Source organism: Zonotrichia albicollis, chromosome 3 (genome assembly GCF_047830755.1).
Source record: "Zonotrichia albicollis isolate bZonAlb1 chromosome 3, bZonAlb1.hap1, whole genome shotgun sequence".
NCBI lineage: Eukaryota > Metazoa > Chordata > Aves > Passeriformes > Passerellidae > Zonotrichia > Zonotrichia albicollis.
The window spans coordinates 96,471,360-96,481,459 of NC_133821.1; the positions used below are offsets into that span (position 1 = coordinate 96,471,360).

A 10,100-nucleotide genomic window follows, 5' to 3' on the forward strand; every position below is an offset into this window, starting at 1 on the left:
TTTATCTCGGCTGTTTGAGGGGCCTGGAAAGGCCCGAGGTGGCCTTGGGGCAGCCCGCGTATCGAAGGACGAGAAGAGGCTTCAGTTCTTCTTTCGGTTTTTATGTTTATTAATTGTTTATCTAAAAGATGTTCTTTCAGCCGAACAGAGATCTGCTCAGCAGTCAGCCATGGGCACACTCTCTGCCCTCCGGGGCAGCCACGTATCTTTATACCCATTGTTACGTGTACAATATTTATCATTTTTCCCCAATACCATTTATTCTCATTGCTGGGTGCACCCTCAGTAATAACCAATCCAAGAGTGCCACCATGGCCAAAGAAGATGGAGACAGAAGAAGAACAGAAGGAGGACAGGACACACCCCAATTCCTCCATCTTACTTCTCTAAACCCCCCTGTACATAAATCCTAAACCCTGTGTCTCACCTTCTAATTAACTAATCCCTTCACCATTCACCCCGGTGAAGCCCTCATCTTTGTCGTCTCCTGTGTAGGACCAAAGTCCAGCCACCAGACACTTCTGGCATCATTCCAGGACTCCCGAGCCCCCCAAGGTGGTCTCGGTGGCTCAGCACCTCAGGACTGAGATCTTGAGATCCGACAGACCCACTTCCTAAGACTGTCCAGGTCCCCCTGGCTGGAATTCCTTCTGTTGTGTCAAATTCACCACTCAGCTTCCTGTCATCTCCAAACTTGCTGAATAGCGTGCACTGGGTCTCACTGTATCGTTGACAAAGACCAGGGCCTAGAGGAATATAACTCATCACCAGCCTCCACCTGGTCATCAAGCTATTGACCACAACTGTGCCTATATCCACCCAGACGATTCCTTATCGACTGCATAGTTCACCCTTCCCATCCATGTGTCTCCAATTTGGATGTCTTGTTTGGCATGTTCAGCCGGCTGCCAGCCAACACCCCCAGGTCTTTTCCTTTGAGCAGTTTTCCAATCTCTCTTCACCCAGCCTGTAGCCCTGCATGGGGCTGTTTTGACTCTAGGGCTGGACCCAGCACATGGCCTTATTGAACCTCATATAACTGGCCTTGGACCATCAGTCCAGTCTTTGAAGATCCCTCTTCAGAGCCTTGGTACTCTCCAGCAGATCAATACTCCCACACAATTAAGTGTCACCTGAAAACTGACTGAGAGTCCACTCCAACCCCTCATCTAGGTCATTGATAAAGATATTAAACTAGTGCCAGTACTAAGCCCTGGGGAACATCACTTAGGACCTGCTACCCACTGGATGTAATTCCATCCACCACCACCCTCCGGGCCCAGCCACCCAGAGTGTTTTGCTCAGGGAAGAGTGCAGCCATCCACGCCATGAGCAGCCAGTTTCTCCAAGAGAAAGCTGTGAGAAATGATGTCAAAAGCTTTACTAATGTTCAGGTAGACAACTCTTATTGATCTTTCTACACAGATGGAGAGAACAAACTCTTCATCTGTAGCTTTTTCACATCTCTGTCACAGTATTTGCTGATCAGCAAGCTCTAGGCACCTTAATACTAGATTACAAATTTACTTTTCTGACTGGATATTGTCCAGACTATTAAAATTACTAGTGCAAATATTTTAGTTTCAGGCTGCTTTTTTACATTAGGGGTAGCCTAGGAAAGTAATAATAACAACAACAACAAAAGGCTCTTTATAATAGTGTTTGCACTTTTTTCAAGATTCTCAGTAACAGGAACTTAGTGAAGCTCTTGTGGGAATTGCAATGAAAAAAAAGATGCATGTTGCAATCCATTCTAAGCACATAAAAGCAAAAGGAACTCACAGTGAATAAAGTGGATCAAACCCTGAAAGGTTTGAATATATCCAAAACATATGATTAAAACCAAATGAGGCTAGATGTTGATACAAAAAAGATATATTTTATTTAATAGCAGAGGAGACAAAGATAAAGAGAAAGAAAGAAGTAGAAAAAAGGAGGTGTGTTGAGGGGGGACAGGGGGAGTGATGGAGATTACATAGAAACATACTACCCTCCATGGGTTCCAATGACATCTCTTTGTTTCCCTCTGTCTGGTCTTCTTGGTAGTGAGGATCCCCCTGTGAAAAGTATAGAATCCAATGGATTGATATACATTGAGGAGAGCAGGTTTGACGCAGTCCCTTGCAACATGGTAGATGTGTTGCATCAAGTTACATCTTGCAACATGGTAGATGTGTTGCATCAAGTTACATCACGTGCAGTGCAGGGTCTGGGGACCCCTTTGTGAGGTCTTTGATGGGCCATGGCACTCTCTCTTCCATCATTCTCATGGATGTCCCATAGATGTGGCTTTCCCAGGGTGGGGGGCCTGAGCCCCTGGGCTGGCCTGCACAGGGGAGGATGGATGTTAACTGCCTCAGACCTGAGGCTGTGCCACACCCCCAAAACCTCCCCTCCTCCCCCTTTGCTGTGCAGGTCTGTGCAAGCCTGGCAGCTGATAAACCTGGGGCTGTGTCCTGCACCCCAAAGGTGCTGGGCTGGGCCCTGCTGTGGACGATTTTCTAGGTGCTTTGATCAATAGTGTTACTTTCCTTATCTCAGGTTGTGTTAGGTGGTTTAATCCACAGTTCAGGGTATCAGCCAGGGGCCCATTCAGGGTGCCCTTTGTTGGTGCAGCTTTGTTCTACACTTTTGCTATAGTAGGCAAAAGTCCTTCTTTGTGAAGACATAAACCATAACATTTCAGCCTCTGACACTGCCAAAAGTGATGTATTATTTAAACAAAGAAATCTATCTAAAGGCTCAACTCAAACGTCTAAGTGCATCACGAGAAATTCATGTATATTATTGACCAGTTTACAAGAGTTTAAAGAGCAATACGGGCTGGAAAGGTATCCCTGAGAGAAGTTAAAAAATGCTACTGACCAAAAAGACATATTGCAATAGGTTTTCTCTTTTTTTATTTTAAATTGATTGCCATCCTGGAAAGTGTCTTTAAATCCTTGCACAGCTTTTCCTTTTTGGCAGCTCTTATAAGCTTATGTGTTTCTATAATTTGCAAGCTGTACTTTTTGTACACCTTCTTCCATTATCTTTGAAGCAGACATCCCTGTAAAGCAAAGAAATAAAAGTATGATTAGAAATTAACATATTGCTTCTTTTTGAAATAGCTGGCTACTTTCTGGCAAGATTAATTTTAAACCAGTAGAAAACATCAGGAAAATGCTAGGGGTGCCTAGTAAATCACCTGGAGGGATTTCAGTGATGTGAAATATAGTATTCTCCACCTCAGAATTTCATCTAAGCTCGCTGAGATCAAGTGATTCATTGTATTCTCCTATGGGAAATTATGTAGGAACCCCAGTGAGGTAGAGATTAAAGCTGCCCACTTCTGTCAAAGTGGTTGACATGCGTAGTAGTATGACTTTAAATATCTTTAAATCAAAAAATATCCAACTAATTTACATGAAAGGAAATGAAATAAAAATACCTTTCTTCTGGCTTAGATATAAATTGACTTGTAGGAATTAATAGAGATTTGAGTGCTGTGAACTGAAGGAGTTACCACCCATTTTTAAGAGCAATATTAATCCCTGTGGATGAAAACTCTGACAGAACTGTGGCTACAAGGGATTTCTGTCACTAATAACTCACTAGGTATTAAAGAAATAGGAAAAAGGAATTTTATGTTCATCTGGTCATTTTTCAGATTTGGCTCTGCTTCAGAGCAAAGAGTAAGCATATGAACTAAAACATTTCCTCCAGAGCAAATGTTCAAGGTAGTTCAATAAGCACAAATTTTACTTACCAGAAACAGAACTCTGATTTGATTTTAAATCTAATGTGATGCAATTATTTTGCTAGTTTTAGCCCATATCTACAAGAGTGGCCATAACAAGATGGACTGCCCTGTGTATAGAGTTTTTCTGGTATATGAGAAAAAAATCCAACTACATAAAGCAGGTCAAACAAAATTGTTTTACACACATTTTAGCCAGAACAGCATACCATTTTTCAAAAGATCAAGATAGATTAAAAGAACGCACTCTATGCATTTAAAGCTTAGGAACCTTTGATAAATTTTATGTCAAAAAGAAAGATTTTTGTCCTCATTTACCCATTAAGTTCTGTTGATCATGTTTCAGAAATCAAATAATCTATAAATATATGATCATAACTCTTCTGCCTTCCTACTCCAAAATACTTTGCATTTTTAATACACAGGTTTTGCAAAGTGTATCAAATCCATCCTTTACTTTAGACTTTGTCATATTTCCTTGTTTTTTTGAAAAAAGGACCATTACCACTTTTAAACTTTCTTTTTGAGTGAGTTGACAGATTTGTAAATTTGTTGCTTACACCTCAGGTCATCTGCAGAAAGCTCCACAGGCAATGATGAAAAGAAGACCTAGAAAGTGAGTTTACTGCTTTCTGCTCTCTTCATTTAGCATGAGTTAATTCGCCATTTCATGTAGCATAGCTGTGATTTTTCCCTTGAAGAATACTTAGTCAAGTTAGATATCTATATATCTTAAAGCAGAAGGCTGTGGGGTCCTGTTATCATGGAAAACAGGTGGGAAATGATGGCCCTAGCATTTGCTGTACAGCATTATTGCATATCTGTAAGTAGGAGGAATCATTATAAGGTACAGGTACAGTAGCAAAATACAGATTTTCATTACCATTGCTTTGAGTGATGTGAATGTTACTTAAAGAAGTCTTTGTCTGGATGAAATTCAAGACATCAGAATTTAGCAGAGTGCATGACAGAGTTCTCACACTAAATCCCATTATGGCTGAGAAGAATATAGGTACACAGATTGAAGAGCATATCCTGGAGTATAATTCCTAAGTATATAGCTTAAAAAGAAATAAGGTATGTGAGAAAGACAAATGATTTTGTAAAATAGACATGGAGAAATGAAATTTAACTACTGATGTAAGGATCTATCTTTTGTCTTATGCAACATAATCAGAAAATTTCTGGAGATTAAAGAATTTTTTAAATGGAAGATAATATGTGTCTCTGACAAAAAAAAAAGCCTCTTTGTCTAAAAAGACATGATTTACAACACAGAAGCCTAACACAAATTTCAGTATTTGATTTTGATTCATGTGTCAAATGAGAACTTGACTTAAAGTCCTGAGGTCAATGCTGTCCTCAGTAATGTCTGATGCTCCCTTTGAAGTCAATCGGTTAACTGAGAGAAGTTCCCTTCCCTTCCCTTCCCTTCCCTTCCCTTCCCTTCCCTTCCCTTCCCTTCCCTTCCCTTCCCTTCCCTTCCCTTCCCTTCCCTTCCCTTCCCTTCCCTTCCCTTCCCTTCCCTTCCCTTCCCTTCCCTTCCCTTCCCTTCCCTTCCCTTCCCTTCCCTTCCCTTCCCTTCCCTTCCCTTCCCTTCCCTTCCCTTCCCTTCCCTTCCCTTCCCTTCCCTTCCCTTTTTACAATATAATTTACTGCTTTCAAAATTTTTCATTATGTAGTCATCCACTAAATGTAAAAGTATAATAAGCCCCAAACTGTCATTATAAGGTGATGAAATTCCAGATCTCAGTGCCTACTTTTAATAGTAGTCAGGAGACACAGCAGACAATGCCTGTCCCAACCTGCAAAACTTTTAAATTACTAAATAATTTAATTTAAAACTATTAAATTGCTAACTAATTTAATTTAAAAACTAATTAAAAATACAGAAGTTTTGTTTTAAGCAAAGATCTAGCCCTCATTGGATGTTAATACCTCATACTGTGATATAAAGGAGAAATGAAACATAATTTCATAGTTTTAAAGCTCATGGGAATACACTATTCAATGCTGAATGGAAAGTTTGTTGGTATTCAGTTTTCCAGCCAGAATCTTCACAGTAATTCACCTCCAAGTAGAAAAAATAAAGCAGAGAAGAAAGCTTTGCCAAGTCCTAAGTGGGTGTACAAGAGAAGCCACTTGGCAGAGCCCTAATGAAAATCTAAGTTGTGTTTAAGGGGTGCAATGCAGCACAGAGATGAACTCTTCAGTTCAGCTGCAAGTGAGTAAGGACCACAGGACAGTCCAAGAGGCTCAGGAGTGGGGTGCCAGGACAATGCTGTGCCAGGCTGAATGGCTGGGAGTGCTGCTTCAAGTATTCTTCATGTGCCAGTTCTGCTTCCAACACAAGATAGTAAGAGATGACTTAAGGAGAGGCTGAACTACAAAACACATTGGGGCCTGTTTGCTGATGGACTTCAAGCACAGTGAAAAGACAAAGTTTTTTTTAAATTAATTATTTATTTTTTATTGTTGTATTATTACTTAAAGTGTGAGACGTTTCAGACATCTTGGCAACTATTTTGAAAGAAACTGAGGGGATTCATGTAGCATCTGTATGTTTTATGCTCACTGTGAGATACAGGGGCCAGGTTCATACATTTTGCCTTTGGAGTCACAAAAGAATTACATAAACAGAGCTGTTCTTCCAGACCAAAGAAATAGAAAGAACCTCGCAGTATTAAAAAAAAGTGAACTCCATTCCTTCAGCTAGGTACAAAGTGATTTTTTATTCTGCTTATGAACATGTGAACTCTTCAGTCCATTATTGTCATTAACTAGATATTTTTCCTAGATAATGATTGAAATTTTTGTTAAACCCCTCCCTTTTAAAAGGAAAGTATTTTCAGTTACAAATATGAATATGAAATTCACACATTTTACATATTTTCTTGAAGATGTATAATGCGTTTTCAAATTTGGAAATTATTTTGAGAATTCTTCTGCATTTATATTAAAGTCAAGGGATCATGAAAACAGATATTCCTTATAAAATTTCCGGCTCCAAGAGTAATATTTCCAATATATTTTCAAAGCAAATGTTTAGGGCTTTTACTCTCCACTTCCACTTAAAAGTCAAGGGAATGTAAACACATTTCTGCCCAGCAATGAGAAACTCTCTTCTTACCACTAAAATATCTGAAGGAGTATTTTAAGATATTTTTCATTCAGGAGGTGAGTGGTAAACCAACCACAGTGTTCTGCTGAAGTAGTAGTTGCTGTTTGGATGCCTGCAGTAGTTAAATTTTAATACTGTAAGCACACAATACACATTATGGATGTGGAGAGAAGAATGCAAACCAAGATCCCAGTGCAGTAGAATTTTAGTATCATTAAAATGCCAAGGCATGCTTGTCTTAACTTTGCTTAACACTGTTAAAATTTGCTCATGAGAATATATGTGATGAAGGAATCTGCTGAATTACAATTTTTAAATTTACTATTTATATGAATAAAAATCAGGATCATGCATAAAGCTAATATCTAATATATGAATAATTTTGTTGTGCTTTTTGCCCAATAGAGACTATGTATAACAAACCAAAAATGCTGCCCTCCCTACAACTTCCCTGTTTTTAAAATGTTGGTGACAAATACTTATTTCTTCTCCTCAACCTTGACTGACAAGATATATGAAATGAAGACAGAGACTAAGCTCTAGAATAGAGGAACTGAAATGCTTAAAGGAATAGAAAACTGTCAGACGTTCAATTAAATGTATCTTGGGAAAAACCACCATCAATCATTCTTTTCAATGATCGTGAAAGATTATTACAAAAAGAAGTACCAGTCTACCAAAAGCATAGTGTAAGGTAGCAAAAAAAAAAAAGAAAAACCAACCCAAAAAGAAAAAAAAAAGAAGGAAAAAAGCTTGTTGTGAGCTCAGAGACTATCTGAACAATTGATGACAATCAATATAAAATACTGCAATAAGAATGCACAAGATAAAGAAAAAACACCAGAGCTTTAAAATTGCAGATAATTCTTGCATCTAATTAAGTAAAGATGGTATCCTATGCATAGTCTGCATAACATGTACTTCTGTTAAGGCCTATAGCAAAGCAAATGAGAAATGCTTATCCTGTTCTTTATTTTTTTAAATTTAGAACTATTTTTTTTAAATTTAGAAATAAAGAACTCTGTTCTTTATTTTTTTTAATTTAGAAATAAATTTTTCTTAATTTAGAAATAAAGAACTCTGTTCTTTATTTTTTTTAATTTAGTGTATTTTTTAGATGTTATGTTTGCTGTCATTTTAAGATTCAGAATATTTACTGAGCAATAGAAATCCAAACCTCATGATTTTTTTACAAATACCATAAACTTTATAGAGATTCCATAGTTTTGAAAGACATATTCATTCAAAGTTTAAGACTGTTAACATTTAGAGTAATAATTTGCTGAGATTGCTGAAACAACATACAAAATGAAAATCAAATTGAGTGATAACTGCTTGATTTCATAAAGATCCCTTCTCTGGTCTGCATCCAGCATGCCAAATCCAACTGTCGTACGTAACTTCTGTAGAGTGAGATTGAGAAAAAATTTGAAGGTAGAGGAGAAGGAAGGCTCTTCCACACTGACAGATAGGCTTGCCCCTTCCATGTGCTGTCTGTGGCCATCACAAACAGGTTTTGAATTGCATAACAACAAATTACTTACTGTGGTAGTAAAGCTGGATGGAGGACTTCGGAAGACAGATTAGTTTCAATAGCTGTAAGACCTGGTGTGATGAGTGGGGCAGCTGTGGTACCAGCTGACAGTTTAGCTCCTGCTATGAGCTTGGCAAACTCAGTCTTATCAAGCATCAGAAGAAATTTCACCGAGGCAGATCCAAACTACTCTTTCTTGGATAATTTCAGGCACTTGGCATACCTAAATGTCACATATGTGTTTAATTTAGAAATGGGAAATAGACAACTCATTTTCCTTAAAAAAAAAAACCTTATTACTATCCAAGTACTTATCATTTTTCCTGCAGTCTACAAAGAAACAATGGGATTTTTATTTTCCAGAACTTGAGATTTCAAGCAAATTTTATTTTTAACCAAATATTTGGCTTAAGCACCATTGTTTTTTTAGATAAAGCATGTAATGTCTTTCAACTGTGTCTGTCTTCCTTTATTACTGTACGACCAACGTGTCATCAATAGCAGTCAAAATCTAAAAGCAGATATATGGACAAAGTAGAGATTAAAATTTATTTATTTTGATGCAGGATCTATTCTTTGTTCCTTCTGTTTTTCTTCTTCAAGAAACAATTTCAAAATAACAGATTTATCTCTCGCTCTAGTTTGACAAAGCACTTCATGTTTAAAATTAAGGACAGGAGTAGTTTATTATGGTTTTGTTTGAAGAATATGAATAAACATAGACTTCAGTCTTATCTAGGAGATGACAGATCTCTCAACCCACAATATTACCTAGTTCTGTGAACTTCTCTACTCCAGTGAACCAGGAGATTATATAGGGCAAAGTGATGACAGAAATGCTTGTTGAAGCTTGATGCTGTCAGTGTGCCTGTACCACAACTGTGGTATATCTATTTGCTCTTCTGGTCAAACCTGGAGTTATATATATGCAGAGATAGATTTATTCCAGATTTATTTATTCTTCTTTGCAAAATAATATGTAGCAAGCTGAAGAATTCAGCAAGTGATTATAAAAAGTAGGACACGTTATGCATTTGTTATTTAAAAATGTAAAGTATAGGTTGAAACAGTGACAGTAGAGGTTAGGCACACACCAAAGAAAAAGGGAGAAAAACTTACAAACAAAATAAAAGTACAATGATTGGTGTACAGGTTTCTTTGTGAATTTCAAAATGATGTTGCCGATATGAATCTCCTACAGTTTCTGCAGATTATTAAAAAGCACACTAATTACTCTGTAACAGTCATATATGACTTATTTTTACCCTTTCACAAGACACCAGATTGTGATCTCCACTATTTGAGTGTCCTGGAGATACACATATTTGGAAGAGGCACAGATGAAGGAAGTTGTTTCCTTAGCAACAGGAACTTTGTGTGAGAAGTATTCAAATATTGTTGTCTTCCTCTTTCATGTTTGTGCCTTGCTCAGGGTTTTTGTTAGTGCACTGCACAATTAATCGTTTTAAGCACTATTCTCCAAACATTTGCAATGCCAATATGCAAAGTAGCCCCTTGCCCTGAAGAAACCAAATGCTTCTTAGAAGTACTTCCAACTGAGTAATTCACACAAATAACATGCAGTATAAATTTCAACATCTTTCCTATAGACACTATTCTGTGACTTATTTAATATCTAGGTTATAGAAATAGCCTTATATTTACAATGCTCATCCCAGAGTTCAGTTTAATTTCTTTAAAATTCA

The 10,100-nt window shown here is 37.6% G+C and overlaps 1 long non-coding RNA gene across 1 annotated transcript; it reads right to left on the reverse strand.

The window, feature by feature from the left end:
- Positions 1-1,945: 1,945 nt before the first annotated feature.
- Positions 1,946-8,622, reverse strand: LOC141728708 (uncharacterized). Its single transcript, XR_012579857.1, has 3 exons — positions 8,405-8,622; positions 2,866-3,049; positions 1,946-2,326 (listed from the first exon to the last, which is right to left on the reverse strand). It is a non-coding gene; the product is annotated as an uncharacterized LOC141728708 (long non-coding RNA).
- Positions 8,623-10,100: the final 1,478 nt, after the last annotated feature.